A 26,450-nucleotide genomic window follows, 5' to 3' on the forward strand; every position below is an offset into this window, starting at 1 on the left:
AGTCAGGAAGGAGAGGGGTTGGATGGAGCGGTGGGGGCAGTCAGGGGTGGGGGTTCCAGGGGCAGACAGGGAGAAGGGGTGATTGGATGGGGCAGGGTTCCTGGGGGGGGGGGCAGTCAGGAAGGAGAGGAGGGGTTGGATCAGGCAGCAGGGGCCCATTAGGGACCGGTCAGGGGACAGAGCGGGGGGGGGGGGGGTTGTTGGGGCAGGGGCCCCCTCAGGGAACAGAGGGATTGGATGGGGCAGGAGTCCCAGAGGGGCCAGGCCACACCTGGCTGTTTGAGGAGGCACAGCCTCCCTAACTGGCCCTCCATACTATTTCTGAAACCCAATGCAGCCCTCAGGCCAAAAAGTTCGCCCACCCCCGATGCCAAAAAAGCCACAATCCTACAGCAGAGGAGGAAGGCTATATTGGTTAAAAAAAACAAACTGTTAAGGGAAAGTGAAGGCAACTATAATATAAAACGTAATGAATATAAATCAGAAGTTAGGAATTGTAGAAAATTGATGAGGAGAGCAAAGGAACACAAGGAGAAATCTATGGCAGGTAGAATTAAGGACAATGAGTGTTTTTTAAAATATATTAGGACCAAAAAGAATCCTGACAATGGTACTGGTCAATTACCAGATGGAAATGGTAGAATTTTCAATAGAAAGGTAGAAGTGTTCGATAAATTTCTGTTCTATATTTGGGGAAAAATTATATAGTCTCATTAACATCCTCCAGAGATATAGTGGAATAGAAAACAAAAGCTGATTTAAAAATGTGTTACTTTAGTCGCAAGTCCAGATGACTTGCACCCAAGAGTTAAGAGTTGTCTGAGAAAAGCTCACTGGACCTTTAATGGTGTTTTTATTTTGTTTTTTGTGTGTTTTTTAAAATAAGTTCTAGAGCACTGGGGAAGTTCCAGAAGACTGGAAGAAAGCTCATGTTGTGCCATTTTTTTAAAAGAATAAACAGGAGCAACCGGGTAATTGTAAGCCTCTCAGCCTACAATGATAATGGAGCAACTTATACAGGACTCTATCAATAAAGAGTTAAAGGAGGGTAATGTAATTTAATGCAAATCAACATGGGTTTATGGAAAATAAATCCTGTCTAACTTTATCTTTTTTGATACAATCGCAAGTTTTGTTGCTGAAGATAATAGTGTTGAGGTAATAACTTAGATTTCTGTAAGGTGGTCGACTTGGTACCACACAACATTTTAATTAAAAAAAAAAAATAGAATGATGTAAAGTTAATGCTGCATATCTTAAGTGGTTTAAAAATTGGCTAATGGGTGGGTAGGTAGGTCTCAAAATGTAAGTGTAAACAGGGAATAGTCATTGATTGGGTGTGTTTCCAGGGTTTCCCACACTTATTGGTTCTTGGCCCTTCACTATTTAACATTTTTATCAGTGACCAGGAAGAAAATATAAAATCATCATTGATAAAGTTTGCAGATACCACTCCTCCAATTTTTGTCACCTAATGAAGAGGACAGGTCACTCATTCAGAACGATTTGGATTGCTTGGTAAACTGTGTGCAAGCAAACAATGTGTTTTAATACAGATAAATGTATAAATCTAGGAACAAAGAATGTAGGCCATGCTGACACGATGGGAGACTCTATCCTGGGAAGCAGTGACTCTGAAAAGATTTGGGGTTGTGGTGGATAACCTGCTGAATGGAAGCACCCTCTATGATGCTGTGGCCAAAAGAACTAATCTGATCCTGGGATGCATAAATAGGGGAACGTTTAGTAGGAGTAGAGCAGTTATTTTACCTCTGTATTTGGCACTGATGTGACTGCTGCTGCAATCCTTTGTCCTGTTCTGGTGTCCCAATTCAAGAAGAATGATTGATAAATTGGAGAAGATTCAGAGAAGAGCACAAGAACGGTTAAAGGATTAGAAAACATGCCTTACAGTGAGACTCGGAGGAGATTCAGTCTATAAATACCTACCTGATTAGTCTATAAATACCTATATGTGGAACGACTATTTAATAATGGGCTCTTCAACCTAGCGGAGAAAGGTCTAACATGATCCAATGGGTGGAAGTTGAAGCTAGACAAATCAAGACTGGAAATAAGGTATACATTTTTAATGGTGAGAGTAATCAATCATTGGAACAATTTACCAAGTATCATGGTAGATTCTCCATCATTGACCATTTTTAAATGAAGGCTGGATGTTTTTCTAAAAGATCTGCTCTAGGAATGATTGTGGCAACATTCTCCAGCCTGTCTTATACAGAAGGTCAGACTAGATGGTCACAATGCTCCCTTCTGGCCTTAGAATCTATGAATCTGTAAACTAATTGAGAATTCATAACTGAATCCATTAGAGCATAATTTCTGTGCTCAGAAAAGCAGCACAGTAATTCTGGGGAGATTACCATGTATTTAGGATGGAAGAATCCCATGCACCGCTACAGGCTGGGCTAAGCGGCAGTTCTGCAGAAAAGGACCTGGGGATTACAGTGGATGAGAAGCTGGATATGAGTCAGCAGTGAGCCCTTGTTGCCAAGAAGGCTAACGGCATATTGGGCTGCATTAGTAGGAGTATTGCCAGCAGATTGAGGGAAGTGATTATTCCCCTCTATTCAGCACTGGTGATGCCATATCTCGAGTATTGCATCCAGTTTTGGGGCCCCCCACTACAGAAAGGATGTGGGCAAATTGGAGAGAGTCCAGTGGAGGGCAACAAAAATGATCATGGGGCTGGGGCACATGACTTACGAGGAGAGGCTGAGGGAACTGGGCTTGTTTAGTCTGCGGAAGAGAAGAACAAGGGGGGATTTGATAGCAGCCTTCAACTACCTGAAGGGGGGTTCCAAAGAGGATGGAGCTTGGCTGTTCTCAGTGGTGGCAAATGACAGAACAAGGAGCAATGGTCTCAAGTTGCATGGGGGAGTGTAGCATTGCGAGACTCGCCCCTGCAGCGCCTCCTGGTGTCCTTCTGGGAATTAGCTCTTTTCCAGCCTTGGAGCACCCTCTGCAGGCCAGTGTCCCGCTGGCCTGCAATGTCCCTCCCAGACCCCAGTGCCCCCTTTCATGCCAGGGTGCTGCCCCTGGCAGTACCCCCCACATATGGGTCTCCCCACCCTGGGGAACCCCAACCCTCGACCCCCACCTCACCTCAGTCTATGACCACTGCCAATCATCAACTAGCCCCCATTCTCTGGGGCAGACTGCAGTGTAAACACCACTCATCCTAGACAAGAGGAGTTTGGACCTGGTGCCTTGGCCTACCCTGGGCTGCACCCTTGTACCTTTGGCCTTTGACAAGGCCACGGCCTGGGCTTTACTAGGCGGAGCACCCCAGCCCTGCTCCCCTCAGGTACTCAATTCAGCTTCCCAGCAGCCAGGCCCCTCTCCATCGGCAAGCTAGAGAGAGACTGCCTGCTCCTGGCCCACTGCCCTCTTACAAGGGCCAGCTGGGCCCTCACTGGGGCGTGGCCAGAACTGAGGCTGCTTCCCAATCAGCCCAGTTTTTCCCCTGCCCCAGCCCTCTCCCAGGGCTGTTTTAAGCCCTTCAAGGCAGGACTGGGTAACCGGGGGGGACTGGGTGATGCCCTGCGTGCTCGGTCAACACATGGGGCTTTCCACCCTTCCAACTCCTAGGCACGTACTCCAGGAGGTGAAGGCTGCCTTCTCACCTGATTCTCTCGCTTTCCTGTGGCGAGCCCTGTGAGATGGCGCTCCCTGGTCACCCCTGGCCCTCCAGACATTTTTCTTCAGCCCCTGTTCCGTGAAGAAATTTGGCAGCATGTGACCTCCAGAAGAAGAAAAGGGGAGCATCCATGTACCAGCAACGCACATACAGGTAAGTAACTGTTTTCATGTTCTCTCCATAGGTACTAATGTGGAGAGTGGACTAGATGATACATCTGAGGGAAGGGAACAGAAGGAGACTCTGCCAATTGGAAGGCATGAGATGCACTGTCCTAGGGTTGGGGGTTCCACGACCACCTCTCCCAAGAGAAGGAGGCGGGTGGTGGTGGTCAGGGACTCTCTCCTCAGGGGGACTGAGTCATCTATCTGCCACCCCGACCAGGAAAACCAAGAAGTCTGCTGCTTGCCAGGAGCTAGGATTCACGATGTGATGGAGAGACTGCCGAGACTCATCAAGCCCTCGGATCGCTATCCCTTCCTGCTTCTCCACATGGGCACCAATGATACTGCCAAGAATGACCTTGAGCGGATCACTGCAGACTACGTGGCTCTGGAAAGAAGGATAAAGGAGTTTGAGGCGCAAGTGGTCTTCTCGTCCATCCTCCCCATGGAAGGAAAAGGCCTGGGTAGAGACCGTCGAATGGCTACGCAGGTGGTGTTGGAGAGAAGGCTTTGGATTCTTTGACCATGGGATGGTGTTCCAAGAAGAAGGAGTGCTATGCAGAGACAGGCTCCACCTAACGAAGAGGGGGAAGAGCATCTTCGCAAGCAGGCTGGCTAACCTAGTGAGGAGGGCTTTAAACTAGGTTCACCGGGGGAAGGAGACCAAAGCCCTGAGGTAAGTGGGATACCAGGAGGAAGCACGAGCAGGAGAGCGTGAGAGGGGAGGGCTCCTGCCTCATACTGAGAAAGAGGGACAATCAGTGAATTACCTCAAGTGCCTATAAACAAATGCAAGAAGCCTGGAAGAACTGGAAGTCCTGGCACAGTCAAGGAATGATGTTGTGATTGGAATAACAGAGACTTGGTGGGATAACTCGCATGACTGGAGTACTGTCATGGATGGATATAAACTGTTCAGGAAGGACAGGCAGGGCAGAAAAGGTGGGGGAGTTGCACTGTATGTAAGGGAGCAGTATGACTGCTCAGAGCTCAAATATGAAACTGCAGAAAAATCTGAGTCTCTGGATTAAGTTTAGAAGTGTGAGCAACAAGGGTGATGTCGTGGTGGGAGTCTGCTATAGACCACTGGACCAGGGGGATGAGGTGGACAAGGCTTTCTTCCGACAACTAACGGAAGTTACTAGATCGCAGGCCCTGGTTCTCATTGGAGACCTCAATCACCCCGATATCTGCTGGGAGAGCAATACAGCGGTGCACAGACAATCCAGGAAGTTTTTGGAAAGTGTAGGGGACAATTTCCTGGTCCAACTAGGAAGGAATTTCCTGGAGGAACCAACTAGGGGCAAAGCTCTTCTTGACCTGCTGCTCACAAACCGGGAAGAGTTAGTTGGGGAAGCTAAAGTGGATGGGAACCTGGGAGGCAGTGACCATGAGATGGTTGAGTTCAGGATCCTGACACAGGGAAGAAAGGAGAGCAGCAGAATACGGACCCTGGACTTCAGGAAAGCAGACTTTGAGACACTCAGGGAACTGATGGGCAGGATCCCCTGGGAGAATAACATGAGGGGAAAGGAGTCCAGGAGAGCTGGCTGTATTTTAAAGAATCCTTATTGAGGTTACAGGGACAAACCATCCCGATGTGTAGAAAGAATAGTAAATATGGCAGGCGACCAGCTTGGCTTAACAGTGAAATCCTTGCTGATCTTAAACACAAAAAAGAAGCTTACAAGAAGTGGAGGATTGGACAAATGACCAGGGAGAAGTATAAAAATATTGCTCGGGCATGCAGGAGTGAAATCAGGAAGGCCAAATCACACCTGGAGTTGCAGCTAGCAAGAGATGTTAAGAGTAACAAGAAGGGTTTCTTCAGGTATGTTAGCAACAAGAAGAAAGTCAAGGAACGTGTGGGCCCCTTACTGAATGAGGGAGGCAACCTAATGACAGCGGATGTGGAAAAAGCTAATGTACTCAATGCCTTTTTTGCCTCTGTCTTCACGAACAAGGTCAGCTCCCAGACTACTGCACTGGGCAGTACAGCATGGGGAGGAGGTGACCAGCCCTCTGTGGAGAAAGAAGTGGTTCAGGACTATTTAGAAAAGCTGGACGAGCACAAGTCCATGGGGCCGGATGCGCTGCATCCGAGAGTGCTAAAGGAGTTGGCGAATGTGATTGCAGAGCCGTTGACCATTATCTTTGAAAACTCATGGCAATTGGGGGAAGTCCCGGATGACTGGAAAAAGGCTAATGTAGTGCCCATCTTTAAAAAAGGGAAGAAGGAGGATCCTGGGAACTACAGGCCAGTCAGCCTCCCCTCAGTCCCTGGAAAAATCATGGAGCAGGTCCTCAAGGAATCAATTCTGAAGCACTTAAAGGAGAGGAAAGTGATCAGGAACAGTCAGCATGGATTCACCAAGGGCAAGTCATGCCTGACTAATCTAATTGCCTTCTGTGACGAGATAATTGGCTCTGTGGATGAGGGGAAAGCAGTGGACGTGTTGTTCCTTGACTTTAGCAAAGCTTTTGACACGGTCTCCCACAGTATTCTTGCCAGCAAGTTAAAGAAGTATGGGCTGGATGAATGCACTACAAGGTGGATAGAAAGTTGGCTAGATCGTCGGGCTCAACGGGTAGTGATCAATGGCTCCATGTCTAGTTGGCAGCCAGTATCAAGTGGGAGTGCCCCAAGGGTCGGTCCTGGGGCCGGTTTTCTTCGATATCTTCATAAATGATCTGGAGGATGGTGTGGATTGCACCCTCAGCCAGTTTGCAGATGACACTAAACTGGGAGGAGAGGTAGATATGCTGGAGGGTAGGGACAGGATACAGAGGGACCTAGACAAATTGGAGGATTGGGCCTAAAGAAATCTGATGAGGTTCAACAAGGACAAGTGCAGAGTCCTGCACTTAGGACGGAAGAATCCCATGCACCGCTACAGACTAGAGACCGAATGGCTCGGCAGCAGTTCTGCAGAAAAGGGGTTACAGTGGATGAGATGCTGGATATGAGTCAGTGTGCCCTTGTTGCCAAGAAGGCCAATGGCATTTTGGGATGTATATGTAGGGGCATTGCCAGCAGATCGAGGGACGTGATTTTTCCCCTCTATTCGACATTGGTGAGGCCTCATCTGGAGTACTGTGTCCAGTTTTGGGCCCCACACTACAAGAAGGATGTGGAAAAATTGGAAGGAGTCCAGCGGAGGGCAACAAAAATGATTAGGGAACTGGAACACATGACTTATGAGGAGAGGCTGAGGGAACTGGGATTGTTTAGTCTGCGGAAGAGAAGAATGAGGAGAGATTTGATAGCTGCTTTCCCCTACCTGAAAGGGGGTTCCAAAGAGGATGGAGCTAGACTGTTCTCGGTGGTAGCTGATGACAGAACAAGGAGTAATGGTCTCAAGTTGCAGTGGGGGAGGTCGAGGTTGGATATTAGGAAAAACTTTTTCACTAGGAGGGTGGTGAAGCACTGGAATGCGTTACCTAGGGAGGTGGTGGAATCTCCTTCCTTTGAAGTTTTTAAGGTCAGGCTTGACAAAGCCCTGGCTGGGATGATTTTAGTTGGGTATTGGTCCTGCTTTGAGCAGGGGGTTGGACTAGGAATCCTGAGGTCCCTTCCAACCCTGATATTCTAGGATTCTGTGATTCCGCGAGCCCCTTCCCGGCCTCCCCGCTCCCACACTCCAAGCTGGCTGCATACCCTGAAGCCGGTCCCAGTTTCGAACCGCGCCTAGAAACCATCGGTACACACTCCATGCTCCATACACTGCACTTCCTCACCCTTGAGTCCCACCATTTGGTGTCAGGGTGGGACACATCTTCCATCTGAAGATATCTTCCATCTCAAGCCCCGGTGGGCCAGCCTTTATTCCACCTTGGTCCCACGGTCCGCCGGGGACATCGGTTGGCAGCTCCTTCAGGGAGTGCACCTGGCGCAGTTCACTCCTATATCTGAAGCCTCCCTAGTTTCACGTATCTGGGCAGAGTTCCACTGGGCAGCGTCCGCTGGCTCCCTTGACAGCTTTGAGGAGCAGAGGGTGCTGTCCGGGGTTCTCTGTTCGGTGTCCCCATCCGGTATCCTTGTTTTGAACCTCTGACCTTCACTCCGATCCCTGTTTTTCATTAGTTGTCCCCCGCATGTACTTGGTCCAGTGGTCCCTCCCCCTAGACTGTGGGAGGGGCCTTTAGAAGTGGGTGGGCACCTCCCAGGTTTCCAATAAGACCCCGCAACAGGGAAGTCTAGTTTGGATATTAGGAAACACTATTTCACTGGGAGGGTGGTGAAGCACTGGAATGGATTTCCTAGGGAGGTGGTGGAATCTCCATCCTTCAAGGTTTTTAAGGCCCCGCTTGACAAAGCCCTGGCTGGGATGATTTAGTTCGCCCTGCTTTGAGCAGGGGGTTGGACTAGATGACTTCCTGAGGTCTCTTCCAACCCTAATCTTCTATGATTTTTTCATACATAAAATAAGAGGTTGAATCTCTGCTTTCAAACTCAGCTCAGCCTTAACTGTGGAGCAATAACTGGCACCTTAATATCTCCACTGGAATCAAATATCAGTGAGATAAATTTGAGAGTTTATGGAGATATGGGTTCCTTCTTCCCCATCTGGTGAGAGTGCTCAAAAGTGCAAGTCTGGTGTAGGGTCCTAAGAACTCCAGGAACATTGATAATACATGGTACTCCAACAGTTAACAAGCTGCATTAATTGAGTTATGAGACCATCAGAAGCACATTTCAATGGCACTGACTCTTGTTGCTTGGTCCATTTCCTACAGTATTTGAAAATGGTCTTGAAATGGAACAGAGCTGCCATTTCAAAAGATAATATAATGTCAGAGGAACAGCCTCAGACTCTTTGGGGCTGAATTCTCATCACAAAGGAGCCATTTGCAGCAATGCAATCTTGGGATTAGTTCTACAGTGTTCCTGTCCCTGGAGTAGTCCCAGATCTGCTGTAAACTATGCTAGCTAGTAACAGCCCCCAACAGGCCATTACACAGCAGGGGATTGCTCCTGCATAACATTCTCTGGTCACACCCCTGGCACACCATGAGTAAGACCTAGCGGTGCAAACTGTGTCACTCAGGGATTCCCCCATGCCAGCTAAATCCACGGCTGGATGGCTGCACTAGCTTTGTACCACCCCAGCAGTGCAGAGGAGCCAGAAAGAGGCCAGAGTAGAATCAAGGAAGTAATCCTGTGTAGTTAGTACACAGGTTCGGTCAAATGAAATCTGTAGATTTGGATCCTTGCTCAGCAAGAACTTGGAACTAATGAGATCCCAGTTTGTTTGACTTGCGTGCCATGGCATGCATGTAAACTCCACTTCTGGGTGGCTTGTAAGCAGTTACATATCACTGCTTGATTATTCAGTGGCAGAGAGGACAGCTTTATAAGCCCTGACAGCCGCACCAGCTATACCAAGAAGAGGAACCTGAGAAGGATCCCTCAGGCACACCACATCAAGCAGGCGTGGTGAGATCCAGGGGTGAAAGTACGTCGAGTGACTTACCGGTACACTAGGGCCAGCTCTGGCCCCCGGAAGGGGCGGGGCTGAGGCGGTCAGAGACAGCCCCAGCCCACCCTGTAAGGTAAGTGCTCCCCCTCCTTCTCCTCCCCCACCAGGGTAGCAGCAGCCCAGGGCTCTGGGGGCTATTTAAAGGGCCTGTGGCTCCCCTGGTTCTACTGCCCCGGTCCTTTAAATAGCCCCAGAGGCTCTAAGCCCTGGAGTAGCAGCGGTGGCGGGGCTCCGGCGGCTATTTAAAGGGCCCGGGCGATAGAAGCAGGGGAGCCCCAGGCCCTTTAAATAACCACCGGAGCCCCACAGCAGCTACCCCAGGGCTCTAGCAGCAGGGCTCTGGAAGCAATTTAAAGGGCCTGGGGCTCCAGCCACTGCTGGGAGCCCCAGGCCCTTTAAATTGCCCCACTGAGGACAGGGCTGGCTTTAGGATATTTGCCACCCCAAGCAAAAAACTTTTTTTTGGCCACCCCGCCCCCGGCTGCGCCCCAAATCCCCGGCCCCGCCTCCTCCTCCCCCAGGTGTGCTGCATTTCCCCCCCATTGCTTCCAGCGGCTCCCCCCCCGCACAATCCCCCACCCTAGCTCACCTCCGCTCTGCCTGCTCCCCTGAACGCACCACTGCTCCTCTTCTCTCCCCCTCCCTCCCAGGCGAGGGAGAAGCAGCGCGTTCAGGGGAGTAGGCGGAGCGGAGGTGAGCGAGGGTGGTGGTGGGGGAGTGCAGGAAGTAACGGGGGGGGGGGTAGAGGAACCGCTCCCCATCCCAGCTCACCTCCGCTCCGCCGCCTTCCCCGAGCACACCGCTGCTCGGCTGCTCCCTCCCTCCCAGGCTTGCCGTGCCAAACAGCTGTTTCGCGCATGGCAAGGGAGGGGGGAGAAGCAGAGCGGCAGCGGCGCGCTCAGGGGAGCAGGCGGAGGCGAGCTGGGGCAGCAGAGGCACATTTCTAGGGGCGCATGGCCGGCGCCAGAATGCCACCCCTAGAAATGTGCCACCCCAAACACCTGCTTGTTTTGCTGGTGCCTAGAGCCAGCCCTGCCTGGGGAAGCCGGGCTGCCCCAGTACAGTGCACCGGCTCTTGCCGGTACGCCATACCAGGGCATACCAGCTTACTTTCACCTCTGGTGAGATCTCAACTGAACCATGGAGTCTGTCACCAGTTGATGGTTTTGAACAATTCAAGGCAAGTCGGTGCCCAGCAGCCTACCACTGCCTCCAAGGTCCCAGTCCTGCTTCCACTGCAGTTATTGGCAAGACAGGAGGGTTTCGACTCCCTCAGGGAACGGATGGCCAGGATCCCCTGGGGGACTAACTTGAAGGGGAAAGGAGTCCAGGAGAGCTGGCTGTATTTCAAGGAATCCCTGTTGAGGTTACAGGGACAAACCATCCCAATGAGTCGAAAGAATAGTAAATATGGCAGGCGACCAGCTTGGCTTAATGGTGAAATCCTAGCGGATCTTAAACATAAAAAAGAAGCTTACAGGAAGTGGAAGGTTGGACATATGACCAGGGAAGAGTATAAAAATATTGCTCGGGCATGTAGGAATGTTATTAGGAGGGCCAAATCGCACCTGGAGCTGCAGCTAGCCAGAGATGTCAAGAGTAACAAGAAGGGTTTCTTCAGGTATGTTGGCAACAAGAAGAAAGCCAAAGAATGTGTGGGCCCCTTACTGAATGAGGGAGGCAACCTAGTGACAGAGGATGTGGAAAAAGCTAATGTACTCAATGCTTTTTTTGCCTCTGTTTTCACTAACAAGGTCAGCTCCCAGACTGCTGCGCTGGGCATCACAAAATGCGAAAGAGATGGCCAGCCCTCTGTGGAGATAGAGGCGGTTAGGGACTATTTAGAAAAGCTGGATGTGCACAAGTCCATGGGGCCGGACGAGTTGCATCCGAGAGTGCTGAAGGAATTGGCGGCTGTGATTGCAGAGCCACTGGCCATTATCTTTGAAAACTCGTGGCGAACCGGGGAAGTCCCGGATGACTGGAAAAAGGCTAATGTAGTGCCAATCTTTAAAAAAGGGAAGAAGGAAGATCCTGGGAACTACAGGCCAGTCAGCCTCACCTCAGTCCCTGGAAAAATCATGGAGCAGGTCCTCAAAGAATCAATCCTGAAGCACTTGCATGAGAGGAAAGTGATCAGGAACAGCCAGCATGGATTCACCAAGGGAAGGTCATGCCTGACTAATCTAATCGCCTTTTATGATGAGATTACTGGTTCTGTGGATGAAGGGAAAGCAGTGGATGTATTGTTTCTTGACTTTAGCAAAGCTTTTGACACGGTCTCCCATAGTATTCTTGTCAGCAAGTTAAAGAAGTATGGGCTGGATGAATGCACTATAAGGTGGGTAGAAAGCTGGCTAGATTGTCGGGCTCAACGGGTAGTGATCAATGGCTCCATGTCTAGTTGGCAGCCGGTATCAAGTGGAGTGCCCCAAGGGTCGGTCCTGGGGCCGGTTTTATTCAAGATCTTCATAAATGATCTGGAGGATGGTGTGGATTGCACTCTCAGCAAATTTGCGGATGATACTAAACTGGGAGGAGTGGTAGATACGCTGGAGGGGAGGGATAGGATACAGAAGGACCTAGACCAATTGGAAGATTGGGCCAAAAGGAATCTGATGAGGTTCAATAAGGATAAGTGCAGGGTCCTGCACTTAGGACGGAAGAACCCAATGCACAGCTACAGACTAGGGACCGAATGGCTAGGCAGCAGTTCTGCGGAAAAGGACCTAGGGGTGACAGTGGACGAGAAGCTGGATATGAGTCAGCAGTGTGCCCTTGTTGCCAAGAAGGCCAATGGCATTTTGGGATGTATAAGTAGGGGCATAGCGAGCAGATCGAGGGACGTGATCGTTCCCCTCTATTCGACATTGGTGAGGCCTCATCTGGAGTACTGTGTCCAGTTTTGGGCCCCACACTTCAAGAAGGATGTGGATAAATTGGAGAGAGTCCAGCGAAGGGCAACAAAAATGATTAGGGGACTGGAACACATGAGTTATGAGGAGAGGCTGAGGGAGCTGGGATTGTTTAGCCTGCAGAAGAGAAGAATGAGGGGGGATTTGATAGCTGCTTTCAACTACCTGAAAGGGGGTTCCAAAGAGGATGGCTCTAGACTGTTCTCAATGGTAGCAGATGACAGAACGAGGAGTAATGGTCTCAAGTTGCAGTGGGGGAGGTTTAGATTGGATATTAGGAAAAACTTTTTCACTAAGAGGGTGGTGAAACACTGGAATGCGTTACCTAGGGAGGTGGTAGAATCTCCTTCCGTAGAGGTTTTTAAGGTCAGGCTTGACAAAGCCCTGGCTGGGATGATTTAACTGGGAATTGGTCCTGCTTTGAGCAGGGGGTTGGACTAGATGACCTTCTGGGGTCCCTTCCAACCCTGATATTCTATGATTCTATGTTTGCAGTCAGGCCTTGTGCGGACAGGATCCTGTACCTGATGAGGCTCCTAAGAGAGTTTGATGAAATTTGGAGGGAAGGGGAATAGGCGTCTGAATTGGCTGCATTCAGCGCCAGTAGAATCAGAGCAACAACCGTGCTGTGAAAACTGATAACTTCAGAGATGAAACCGAACAAGAGCTTGTGACTGAGTCTACATGCCTTTCAACACCTTCGGAAGAAAATGTCAGCATCTGCTGAAAGGACAAGGGAAGTTTCTGCCACATGTCATTTTAAATCTTGTTTAAAGTTGGATGGAACAATTCAGGATTCCAAAGATGAATATGTGATACCTTAGAATGTGGTTGCTGGAAAACAGCGAGCTAGGAATAAGATCAAAACAACCTGTTGCTGCACTCTGTATTGTATTATCAGATATTAATACCAAAGAATGGATTCAGAGGACCTGTGAGGTATGGTGAAGGAAACAAAAATTTGCAGTGGGAGAGAGCGTAAGCAGAAGACTGAGTGGCTATGCACTCTAAAATCAAGATTGAGTGTGTGCATGAAGTAACTGCAGACCTCATTACAGATGCCAGTGGAAGGAGCTGCTGAAGTATTAACTGATCGTTCTGCAGGTCTTGACTCTGCAGTAGGTTTGCACATTGATTCCTCCCTCTAGCAAGAATACCCATGAAATTAGCATATTTAACTTTGGTTAGAGCATCCTGATATTTGGAAGTGGCACCAATCCAAATTCATTAAAAGATGTAAGCTAAGGCTAGGGATTTGGTTTCAAAGGAGCTGAAGGGAATGAGTCATCTAACTTTGTCCTGGATTTCAACGCGGTTTGAATACCAAACTCCTTGAGGCTTTTGAAAACCATAGTGTGAGAGTTGGTACACACCATTTCTATGTAATGTGTTGACAATGTGCTTGGTGCTGTACAATACACAGATGAGCCAGTCCTGTCTCCAAAGGGCCATGCTCTCTAGAAGATGGAACTAGAGAAGTAAGTTCTTCTGGGAGAGCCAGAGAAAGAAGCTACCTTCGATAACTTAAAATTACAGGTGGGGAGGCTTTGCAGAAGAAGTTGGTCTCTGGGAGGATCTGTATGTGGTGAGGTCGGGGAGCCATTGTGTGCACAGGGGTAGAAGGTGCAGGGTAGGATTGTGACCAACTTGTCATCAGGCGGAATAGATCATGGGGTTTCTGGCCATTCAGGAAGGGATGAGCAAGCTTTTTATGGACACACTCCAGCTTAGTGAGGAGCCATGAAGCACTCCAATCTGGTCTGCAGATGTGTGTCTTTGGTAGGTGAAAAGGCCACCATTTCAGCAAGCTGTTTTGTGCTTCCTTTCACCACCCAGCATCATCAAAATCTTGTTGGGGAGGGTGAGAAACCCTGGAGAACCAAGGTAGTTATCCTGCTATTTATACCTTCCTTCCCAGGTCCGTATGCACATGGTGAATGCGGGCGAGGGATTTAGCTAATCTGTTGTGCCAAAAGAACCTATACATGCACCTGACTCCCGCAAGAGGCCATGCTGAGTCTGTTAGTCATAGAATATCAGGGTTGGAAGGGATCTCAGGAGGTCATCTAGTCCAATCCCCTGCTCAAAGCAGGGCCAATCCCTGGGCTCCTGCTGAGTTTCTGCCCAGCTGCACTGAGTCTGGAACTGCCTGTACCCTTAGTGAAATTTGAAGGGGGGGAGGGGAAGCAAACCAAATCTGGAGGCTGTATGTGCTGTAACTTGCTGTAAACAGGGTTGTATAAGAAATTGCCAGTTGGATTCTACATCTGTGTAGCTTCATTGGTATCACTAACTGCAAGCAGCCAGAAATCTTGAGTCTCCCCTCCCCACCCAAATCATGAGAGATTAAAACAGTACATTTTGGGTCCTTTATCTTTGTCTTATCTCTGAGCCCTTAGGCTGCACTCAGGGCATGCTTTTGAGCTTTTCTCTGCAACCATCAGGGTGAGAAACTTTAGTTTTAAAAGTTGAGATTCTCCTAAACTTTTGATCCTAGGAGTTGGGCTTAAATGAAACACCACATATTGAGAGACTCATGATAAAATCATGAGTTTACACTGCTCCATTGACATCAGTAGAGCTATGCTGCTTTAGACCAGTTGAAAATCTGGCCCCATAATTTAAGGCAGAAGCACAAGAGGGCAGAGTTAAGGTTTAAACTTTCAGCCTTAGCTATGCTTCTTGACTCTTGAATACTTGATTCCTTAACCCTGTGGTTTGGTTTTCAGATGGCCTGCATATTCAGGCTATGTCTGAATACTCTACAGCTCTTTCATGCTAATCTGCATGACCTTTTTTCTCTAGCTATAGTGATATTCCTCTTCAAAGAGGATTGCTTTATGTGACTTTTAAATAAAGGGACTTTCAGATGTCATTCCCCATTTTTCTGGAAACCATTTTATGCTCCCAGTTTAGAGCATTTAGCTGTCTGTCCCAATTTGCAGCAAAAAGGGGGTTATTTAGATTTCTTGGTGACCTAAATTGGAGGTGGGAAATGGTGCTGTAATTTTCTACCCACAGAATTGGAGACCTGATTAAAGCCTTGGCTGAAAATTTGGTCCCAAGAATCTTAGGAAGAAAGCTATGGGAACACAGACAGTTATGTCATTGGCTGAAATCCTTCCTTGGCAAGTGGTAGGAAAACCAACAGGATGTGTCGCTCTGTCTTCAGGGTCAAGTGCTTTTGTCCCATATTTCTTAGAAAATGTAGAGCATCTTAAGTAAAAATAATCAAATTCAGATGATCCTCTGAAAGGAGATCATTTTTTAAATGACTGCTGGGGCAGGTTGGCTCCTGGTGCAAAGCAAGAGCGAATGGATGTGTGGACTGGGTGTCTTCAGATCATCTGCACAAGTTTGGGTGTGTGCCGGTGGTGGCTCTATGGCACTGCACTGGCCCTGGAAAGCACCACAGAGAAGATTCTCCTCATCCTTTGAGCTCTGAGACTATAGAGAGTGGGGAACCGGGTGCTTTTCCGCATGCAGTGAGCGGATCCTCTTCTTGTGCTACTGTTCAGCAGAGGAACCTGTCGGCTCTCTTGTGTAGTGTCCCTCTCTCCCCATCCCTTAGGTGGGGAAACTGAGCATTGTAGTGTAATCATGGCCCCTTATCTCACTCTGGATGTCCCCAGCCCCCACTGACATATATCTCTTCTTACTGCTGAAATATTGCTGTCTATGTATCACCTCCTTATGTTAGTTTTAATTTCTGGTTTAAGGTTTGTCAAGGTTCCCTCCCCACTCTGAACTCTAGGGTACAGATGTGGGGACCTGCATGATAAACCTCCTAAGCGTACTTTTACCAGCTTTGGTTAAAACTTCCCCAAGGTACAAACTATTTTACCCTTTGCCCTTGGACTTTTGCTGCCTCCACCAAACGTTTAACTGGTTACTGGGAAAGAGTTGTTTGGAAATGTCTTTCCCCCAAAATCCTCACCAAAACCTTGTACCCCCCTTCCTGGATAAAAATCCTCACCAATTTGCATAGGTGACCATAGACCCAAAGCTCTTGGGTCTTAAGAACAATGAAAAAGCATTCAGTTTCTTAAAAGAAGAATTTTAATAGAAGAAAAAGTAAAAAGAATCACCTCTGTAAAATCAGGATGGTAAATACCTTACAGGGTAATTAGATTCAAAACATAGAGAATCCCTCTCAGCAAAACCTTAAGTTACAAAAAGACACAAAAACAGGAATATCCATTCTATTCAGCACAGCTTATTTACTCAGCCATTTAAAGAAATCATAATCTAACACATATCTACCTAGATTACTTACTAAGTTCTAAGACTCCATTCCTGTTCTGTCCCCAGTAAAAGCATCATACATACAGACCCAGACCCTTTGTTTCTCCCCCCTCCAGCTTTGAAAGTATCTTGTCTCCTCATTGGTCATTGTGGTCAGGTGCCAGTGAGGTTATCCTAGCTTCTTAACCCTTTACAGGTGAAAGGGCTTTTCCTCTGGCCAGGAGGGATTTTAAAGGTGTTTACCCTTCCCTTTATGTTTATGACAAGGTTTATACACCACTAAAGGACAGCATCCTCTACAGCCTGGCCTTTGAGGTTGTAGCAAATCCATACAACACAATACCTCCTCCTGCCAGGAAGGTTCTGGTGCTAGGTGTGGCTCACAGAGAGAAAGCTCTGGTTTTATTTATTCCCCTCCCTCTGCCTGCTCCTCCACTTCTTTGGCTCTGGCTGCCAAAAGGCACTCTGTGATGCTGAGAATCATCGGTTCTCGTGCTATTGTACCTGTGTCTGTCTCTAACATAGGAGGCTATGGTGTTCTTTACTGTATGTCAGTGGTGGCCAACCTAAGCCTGAGAAGGAGCCAGAATTTACCAATGTACATTGCCAAAGAGCCACAGTAACACGTCAGCAGCCCCCCTCCTCCCCCTCCCCCTCCCCCCCCATTATCTCCCCCAACCCTGCTCCCAGCACCTCCCAGCCACCTGCAGCCCCACCGATCAGTGCTGCCTCCTCCCTCCCGCACCTCCCGATCAGCTGTTTCGTGACTTGCAGGAGGTTCTTTGGGGGGAGGGGGGGAGCAAGGGCATGGCAGGCTTAGGGGAGTGGGGGGGGAGTGGGGGCAGGGCCTGTGACAGAGCCAGGGGTTGAGCAGTGAGCACCCCCCCCCGGCACATTGGAAAGTTGGTGCCTGTAGCTCCGGCCCCGGAATTGGTGCCTATACAAGGCGCTGCATATTAACTTCTGAAGAGCCTCCTGTGGGCACCCCTGCTGTATGTGATACGCACACATCTGTAGCAGTAAGTTTCAGTGTCCTGAAGCGGACTGCATTCCATTTAGCCTCAGTAGAATCTTTCATCCAGATGTTCAAATTCTATGAAATCATGGCAGATTTCAGTGACCAGAAACATTACCGGGGAGTTCAGCTAGTATCCAGAGATGTGTCACGCTTCCTACGTGTCTGTCTTCCCGTTGTAAACAGGGCTTCCTGATCTCTGCTAACTGGGACAGCCAAACCGTAGTCCATGTGAGGGAGCCAGCAGGCACAGTGTTTTCTTAGGATTTTGCTCTACTACAGGCAGCATGCTAAAACTCCAGCTCTACCCCTAACACGGTCGTGTAGGAGGTCTCTGGCCAGAATCTCCGTAAAACTTGGGCAGTTTCTCAAGAATAAAGCGTTGAGGAAGATGGACATCACTCTCCAGTGAGGAAAAACACAACAGAATCCCTGTGGGAAGACACAAACTCGTGCTTAGGCACCTCAGGATTTCAGCAGGGCCCATTTATAAGGGATATTCTGTCACGTTACCTGAGTTGCTGGCAATGGAAGGAAAGAGATGCTTTAGAAAGACACCCCTTGAGTGGGCTATAAGATGCCAAACCTCCAAGGGCTGTGTTGAATGAGAAGTAAAATCCTCCAGTCCTGGTGGAGCCGAAATGGAGCAGCAACATGGCTTGCTGTATGAATTGAGGGGCGGGTCCCATTAGATGAATGGGGATGGCCTACATCTGCTCTTCAGGGAACCAAATAGTATGGGACTGTTCTTCTTCGAGTGATTGCTTATGTCCATTCAACTTAGGTGTGTGTGCTCGCCACAGGCACCAGTGCTGGAAGTTTTTGTCTCAGCAGTATCCATAGGGGACCAGCTTCGGCGCCTCCTGGAGTGGCGCGCGCATGCCGCGGGTATATAGGGCGCCGCCAGTTCCCCCCACCCTCAGTTCCTTCTTGTGACGGTGCTGGAACTATTGCTTCTTCAGTTAATGCTGAAGCTGCTTGTTCGCACAAACTAGTTATCCTTTTTATTATACTGTGTATTATAGTTTTCTATTAGTGTTTATAAATCCCTTAGCTATAGTTAGAGACTTCGTAGGTCCCGAATGGGAACTTACCTTGGGTCGGGGCATGCCCCAATCCCCAGGCTTTAAGCCCTGTGATTGCTGAAAGAGGCCCATGCCCATTAGTGATCCACATAGCAGTTGTCTGTGTTGCTTGGGCGAAGGACATATTAGTGAGAAGTGCAAAATTTGCAAGTCCTTAAAGCCAAGAACTAAGAAGGAGGCGCGATATTCATTTAAGAGCGCTCCTTATGGAGTTGGCCCTCATCCCGGTGCTGGAGCAGTACACGGTACTTGGCGCCGAGTACCGTGATCTCGGTGCACAGTGCCCCACTGGAAACATCCACTAGCCGGCACCAGTCCCCATCTGTGGCTCCGACCAAGAAGACGGGACAAGGATGGTCTCCAACCTCGCACAAGGGAAAGGATAAGACTGGGTGTGATCAAAGTCCCATCTGGGCAACTCTTCCCCCACGTCAGGATCTTAGGCCCAAGCTCCAAGGGAGCAACGTAGCCCAACCCACTCCCCATAGGCTACCCTGGATAGTGGCAGAGACCTCCGTCAGCTCCCGGTGCTGTCCATACTGGAGGCCCTGCAGGCGGTGCCCTCCAGCCACCCTCGCCAGGAGCTTCCCCATAAGAAATCCAGAGGCTACAAGAGGCCTCTCAGTCAAGCTTGACCTGCAATAAGCAGGTGGGCAAGCGCTCATTTTGAGGGTATGCCCGAAAGTGACATACCAAACTGTTTCTAGGATCCTCCCTCCCTTATTTTTGCCAACTGCCTTTCTCCTTTCCTCCCTGCGTGAGCATCTATAACATCGGACCAATGGGTTCTCAGTATGGTGGTGCAGGGTTACCCTTTAGTTTCTTTCTACCCCTCCTCCCCATCCACCCCCCAGGTCCCTCTCCAGGGACCCTTCTCATGAGAGTCTCCTCACGCAGGAGGTAGAGGGGTCACTGCAGCTAGGTGCGGTGGAGATCGTTCCTCCAGAGTTCAGGAACAAAGGGTTCTATTCCCGCTACTTTTTAATCCCAAAGGCCAAGGGCAGTCTGACCTATCCTGGACCTGCAAGACCTGAACCGCTTCCTAGCAAAGCTGAAGTTCCGCATGGTCTCCCTGGTCTCCATCATCCCCTCCCTGGATCCGGGAGACTGGTAAGCTGCCCTCGATCTGAAAGATGTGTACTTTCACATCGCCATCTTTAAGGGTCACAGATGCTTCCTCTGGTTTACGGTAGGTCCCAACCACTATCAGTTTGCAGTCCTCCCGTTTGGCCTAGCGACAGCACCGTGGGCATTTACCAAGTGCATGTCGGTGGTGGCTGCCTACCTCAGACTTCGGGGTGTACAGATCTACCCATACCTCGACGACTGGCTAGTCAGGGGCAGAGCCAGGTCCCAGGTCCAAAGGGATGTTGCGATGTTAGCCACCTGCTGTCGCCTTGGCCTGTTGGTGAATAACAAAAAATCCATGTTGGTTCTGAGGATTGGTACAGAGGATTGCGTTCATTTCAGTGGAGCTCGACTCGACCTGTGCCAGGGCGTTCCTGCCACTGGAGGGATTCAGGGTACTGACGGACCTCATCGCGGAAGTCTCCACGAAGTGCCTGTGCCGACTAGGTCACATGGCAGCGTGTACATATGTGGTGCGCCACGCCAGGCTCTGGATGTGACCCCTGCAGCAATGGCTGGCGATGGTCTACCCCCAGTCCAGGGACCACCTGGAGAAGGTCGTCCCCATTCCTGTGACTGTGCTTACCTCGCTGCTATGGTGGACCAACCCCGGGAAAGTCCCGGAAGGAGTTCCCTTCATCAGCACTCCTCACTCAGTCGAGTTGGTTTCAGACGCATCAGACTGTGGCTGGCGGGCGCACCTCGGCGCCCTCCAGATGCAAGGTATGTGGTCCCCAGAGGAATCGACGCCACACATAAACATCAAAGAGCTCATGGCAGTGTGCAGAGCATGAGCAGTCTTCCTACCTCACCTGTCTCGATGTTCTACATGAACAGAGGGCCAAGGATCCTTGGCCCTTTGCCAAGAGGCACTCCATCTTTGGGACTTCTGTATCAACCATGGAATCCATCTAGAAGCGTGTCACTTTCTGGGTGCCAGGAACACGCTAGCAGATCACCTAATCAGGGACTTCTCCTCTCACCACGAATGGATGCTCCACCCAGAGGTAGCTGGCATGATCCTCCAGAGGTGGGGAACTCCCCAAGTGGATTGGTTCGCCACCAGGCAGAACAGGAGGTGCCACAGGTTTTGCTCCAGACAGGATCTGGGCAAGGGCTCCCATTCCCACGCCTTCCTCCTGCCATGGGCGTTGTATGTATGCGTTCCCTCCAGTTCTGCTCATCAGCAAGGTCCTAGTGAAAATGAACCTGCGCCTTGTCTCTTATCATGATCGCCCTGGTGTGGCCTCACCAGCACTGGTTTGGGATGCTATCAAGCTTGTCAGCAATCCCTCCCTGGCCCCTGCAGAACTGACCAGACCTGCTGTCACAGGATCACGGCCGACTCTTGTACCCCAACCTTGTGTCCTTCCACCTCATGGTGTGGATGTTGCATGGCTGAACCCAGATGAATGGGCCTGTTCGGAAGGGTCCAGAAGGTCCTCCTTGTGAGTAGAAAACTCTCGACTTGGCAGACCTACCTGGCAAAGTGGACGAGGTTCTCCCACTGGCAGCCAAACGGGGCATCTCCTTTGCGTTCTTCAGTGCAGTCGATCTTGGACTACCTGCTTCATTTAAGGAACCAGGGCCCGGTGCACTCCTCTATCAGGGTGCATCTGGTGGCCATTTCGCCCTTTCATCTGCCAATCCAGGGGCAGATGATGTTCTCTCATGACATGACTGTCAGGTTCCTTAGAGGCCTCGAGACACTCTTTTGTCCGGTCCCTGGCCCCTCAGTGGGATCTCAACTTGGTTCTGTCCAGGCTCATGGGCCCACCCTTTGAGCCTTTGGCCTCGTGCTCCCTATCGCACCTATCGTGGAAGGTAGCTTTCCTGGTGGCAGTGACATTGGCAAGTCTCCGAGCTGTGAGCCCTGACCTCAACCGCCATACACAGTCTTCTATAAGGACAAAGTCGAGCTCTGGCCCCACCCTGCCTTCCTTCCCAAGGTGGTGTCTGCTTTCCACATGAACCCGGACATCGTCCTTCTGGTCTTCTGCCCTAAGCCCCATGAGACTAGTGAAGAGAGGCGCCTTCACGCTTTGGACATAAGAAGGGCTCTGGCTTTCTACCTAGATCAGACAAAACCTTTCCGTAAGTCGACTCAGCTTTTCATCTCTACAGCTGATAGGATGAAGGGCTTCCCAATGTCCACGCAAAGGATTTCTAACTGGATCATTTCTTGTATTAGGACCTGTTACGTGTTGGCAGGAGTCCCTCCACTACCAATCATCAGAGCCCACTTGACTAGAGTGCAGGCATCTTCGGCAGCCTTCCTTGCACACTTCCTGATCCAGGACACCTGTTGATCTGTGACGTGGTCCTCGTTGCACATGTTCACGGACCACTATGCCATTACTCAGCAAGCCAGGGACGACGCTGGGTTTGACAGAGCTGTGTTGCAATCTACACGTCCATGAACTCCTACCCACCTCCGAAGGGTACTGCCTGGGAGTCACCTAAGTTGAATGGACATGAGCAATCTCTCAAAGAAGAAAAGACCGTTATCTTTTCTGTAACTAGTGTTCTTCGAGATGTGTTGCTCATGTCCATTCCACAACCTGCCCTCCTTCCCCACTGTCGGAGTTTCCGGCAAGAAGGAACTGAGAGTGGGGGGAACCGGCGGCGCCCTATATACCGCAGCATGTGCGCGCCATTCCAGGGGGCACCAGAGCCGGTCCCCTACGGATACTGCTGAGGGAAAAACTTCCGGCACCGGTGCCTGTGGCGAGCGCACACACCTAAGTTGAATGGATATGAGCAACACATTTGAGCAACACATCAGTTATGGAAAAGGTAATTGTCTTTTTGCTGTGGCTGCTGTTGGAGTCTGCTGGGTATTAACACTACTCTGCTACCTAGATGGTTATAACTGAGTATTCCCCCAGATGTGTGATAGAAGACAATGATCAGTCTAGACCAGCCAGTACTGCTAACCTGCATAGAAATCTATGTGCTTGGGAGAAGCTGTGAATGCTGGGAGTAGTATAAGTGGTAGCTAAATGATCATGAGCCACTAAAACCACTTCCCCCGCGCTCATTGTCTGCAAGAATTTGAACCTTGCACCTCATGGCTGAAAAGTAGGAGTCCTTGCTGCATGAGCTAAAGGTTCAGCTCTGTTAGCCCCAGAGGCAGTAGCAGACTCATTAACCCCAGTATGAAGTGTGGACACAAGAGGGGGACAGATCCACCCATTGTGAGTCTGAGTTACACAAACACTGATTAACAATAAAATTTATATTCAAACACTGGAGTCCTCCGGGTGCTTGGACAAGTAAGTGCTTATTTTGCTGCCAAGTTAGCACATCCAACACCACCTCCTCTCTTCTTTCAGCGTAGATATTCTCCATCTCTTCCTGCCATCTGTTGCCAAAACCACTTCATGAGAGGTCTCTACCTCTGTAACTGCTCAGAGGTGTCAAAGGAGAACAAATGTGGAATATGTGAATGGCTCAGGCCTCTGTCAGAGGCAGGATCCCACAGCAGCTGGGTTGCTGAAGTGAAATATAGGGTTAGATGGGCACACGCATCATTTACAGTATAGTAGAAAGTGGGATACTGAACTGATGGTCTCCCCTGGCAAGGCAGGGGGTAGGCACCAGGCTGATGGTCTGTTCCAGGATGGCAGTTGAGGAGAGGAATAGTAACTTGGGGATTGCACTGAGAAGGGTTCCTCTCGCCATGGGCTGTGTGTATAGCTGGCTGAGCAATAATACTGTGTGCTGTATGGGGAGAAATCACAGGACTCCAGCCCACAGCCTTTCTAGGGGAAGCAGAGAACAGGGCAAGCTACTATCTGATTGTATCAAGCCATTTGCAAGAGCCCAGTCTGGCTACTGAACTCAGACTTCCTAAGTGCTGAACAGTTAAGTCAAGGGTTACCACCAGGCTTGATTAAACCCAGTGAGACCTTAGTGTGTGCTCCTGGGGAAAGGTGTGTTTTTCTACTGCAATAGGATCTGGGAGCCCCAGTCATAGACTGTTACCCTTTTGCACACTGTGCTGTACAGACACAAAAGAGCAATTTATTTCCCCCAGAAGAACCCCACTGGAAGATGACTTTCATTCAGAGTTTTTCCCCTTTGATCGGTACAAACTGGAATAAAAAGCAGGGCAAAGAGCCCATGGGATGTGCTTCTCAATCCCTGCCAGCTGAGGTTCAGCAAGGAAACAGAGTTTCACAGCGCTGTAGGACTTAGGCTCCATTACCCTGGTTTTTTAATAGTGCCTTTGTTATTGTCCTTTATCAATTTGTTTGATGCTTTCATACAATATTTAAACCAGGAGTGGGCAAACTACGGTCCGCAAGCTATTTTAAGCTAGCCCGGAAGCCGCACCACACCACTCAGCCCCGCTCCGGCCGGGGCGCTGGGTCGGGGGCTGCACCACGCCGCTCAGCCCCGCTCCAGCCAAGGCACTGGGTCAGGGGCTGCATGCAGCTCCTGGAAGCCACAGCAAGGCCCTACTTCACTTCCTACGCGCTCCAGTGGCCCTCTCCAATGCTCCAATGGGAGCTGCAGGGGCAGTGCCTGCGGATGGGGCAGGGTGCAGAGCCGCCTGGCCGTACCTCCACATAGGAGCTGGAGAAAGGACATGCCACTGCTTCTGGGAGCTGCTTGAGGTAAGCACCGCTTAGAGCCTGCACCCCTGAGCCTCTCCCCACACCCCTGACCCAGCCCTGATCCCCCCTCTCCAAACCCCTCGATACCACCCCGGAGCACCCTCCTGCACCCCAAACCTCTCATCCCCAGCCCCACCCCCACCCCAGAGCCCGCACTCCCAGCCAGAACCCGCACCCCTGCCCCAGCCCTGATTCCACTCCCACCCTCCGAACCCCTCGGTCCCAGCCCAGAGCACCCTCCATACCCCAAACTCCTCATCCCCAGTCCCACCCAAGAGCCGACACCCCAACCCCAATTTTGTGAGCATTCATGGTCCACCATACAATTTCTATTCCCTGATGTGGTCCTTGGGCCACAAAGTTTGCCCACCCCTGATTTAAACAGATCAGAGTAGAGCCCAAAGTCCTCATTGGGACCTAGAGTTGCCAATTCTGACTAAAGGTATTTTGGGAGATTTTTTTTTTCCCACAACATGACATAGGATATTTTGAGAAAATGACATTATTAAAATCCCAGAATGCTTTCAGTAGTCACTGGGAAATCCGTGTCGATTCTGGGAGACTCCAGGCTAATCCTGGAGGGTTGGCTACCCCATTGGGACCCCATGGTGCTGTACGGACCCAGAAAGAGAATCCCTGCCGTGGAGGGACTGGGGCCCCCTGGTGCTGGGTGCTGTACAGACACTGAGAGATGATCCCTGGTCCATCAGGATTGCCATCAAAAACCAGATTTTAAACCATTTATAAAGCTATTGTGGAGCTGAAGACAGCAACAGCTAATCTCCTGCCTTCCCAAAGCGATTGCTGGGGAGGGAGGCGGCCCTAGCTTCTGTCTGATGGAGAGGGAGGTATCCAGGACAGCTGCTGGAGCTAGAAGAGAGGGACTGATGAAACAAGCGCTGCTGACTGAGAGAACTCACCAGCCTTTGCTCTGATGTCACACTGAGCCTGCTTCACATCTGCCAGCACCTTAAAGACTTTGACTGCCAGCACACGAGGGTCAACTTCATAAATCTTCAGCTCTTGCTTTGGCAGCTTCCCCTGGTGAAGCTCTTTAGACATGCTTCTGAGCTTAGATCTGAGAAATATCTTAAATATGAGGGACATCTGGGAGCTATGAACAGTGAGAAGGACCTTTTATTTAATTCCCTCTCCCTCTGCCTTGACATACTGCTCCAGAAACTGTCTCCAAGCACTCACCCAGCCCGAGTGCAGGAGGAGGTGATGTTCCACAGGCCAAATGGAACTAGTTACCCAGGCTCCAGAGCTAGCAGTGAGGAGTCTACTGTCTTGCTACCCTTCCAACCTGCTGCAGAAAGCCTACGAGCCAGGCATGGCATGCAGCAGGCTTTGGGAGGGGAAACTCTCAATGTTTTTTATTTGTGTGCTGTGGTGGCTTGTAAAAGTCAAGGTTATATTGCTGGTCTGATATATTGCTGGTCCCTGGATGCAGAGGAGCCAAGCTCAATACCTGTGGCATGTTGGCATCTTAGTAATGGCTTGTAGATTAAGCAAAGTGACCCACGAACCAGTTTCCTGGGAGGCGAGATGGCTGAGAGTGGTTGAAATATGAGATCATGCTAATGTAAACAGTTGTGAGATGGGTGTGAGCTTGACTCTTCTGTAACCAAGCTTTCCTCTAAGTAACAATCTGGAAGCTGAAGTGGGTCGAAGGTTTGGTGAGACAATGCTTGTTGTAAAATAATTTAGTGGAATGACTCATTCATGTCACAAGGAATATTCTGAATGGTCCAGTGGCCATAACAGCGAGGTCATAGGACAGATCAAAGCCTTTATAAAGCTGAGGCAAATAATGATGCTTTATAACAAACTTGACAACAGTTAGGCTGCTGGTGTTTTGAGACCCCTGGTCCGTGACTGGAGCTCCTAGACTCTATGGTAATGCAAATACACACTCCTGGTGCCATTCATGCAAAGACCCCAATGCATTTTGCACATAATTAGCCTCCCAGCACTCTTGGGAGGTGGGAACTATGCCCCTGTAATAGATGTGCAAATGGAAAGGCAGAAAGTAGAACAGGGCAGAAAGGGGAATCCTGACCCCTGCTCTAGCCATTTAATAACACTCTGCCTGAAATTATACCATTCTGAAAAATGGTTTTATTCTATAAACG

The 26,450-nt window shown here is 49.8% G+C and overlaps 1 protein-coding gene across 10 annotated transcripts in view; it reads left to right on the forward strand.

Moving 5' to 3' along the window:
- Nucleotides 1-26,450, forward strand: part of WIZ (WIZ zinc finger) — a 157,635-nt gene that overhangs the window by 46,425 nt on the left and 84,760 nt on the right. Inside the window, exon 1 of one of the 10 annotated variants that reach the window (XM_078849687.1) lies at nt 956-971. The exons of the other annotated variants lie outside the window; for them this stretch is intronic. The gene's annotated coding sequence lies outside the window, so the exon portion shown is untranslated. Of the gene's footprint in view, nt 1-955; nt 972-26,450 lie in introns of those variants that run through there. 10 annotated transcript variants of the gene reach the window in all.

The sequence above is a fragment of the Lepidochelys kempii genome, chromosome 20 (genome assembly GCF_965140285.1).
Source record: "Lepidochelys kempii isolate rLepKem1 chromosome 20, rLepKem1.hap1, whole genome shotgun sequence".
Classification (NCBI taxonomy): domain Eukaryota; kingdom Metazoa; phylum Chordata; order Testudines; family Cheloniidae; genus Lepidochelys; species Lepidochelys kempii.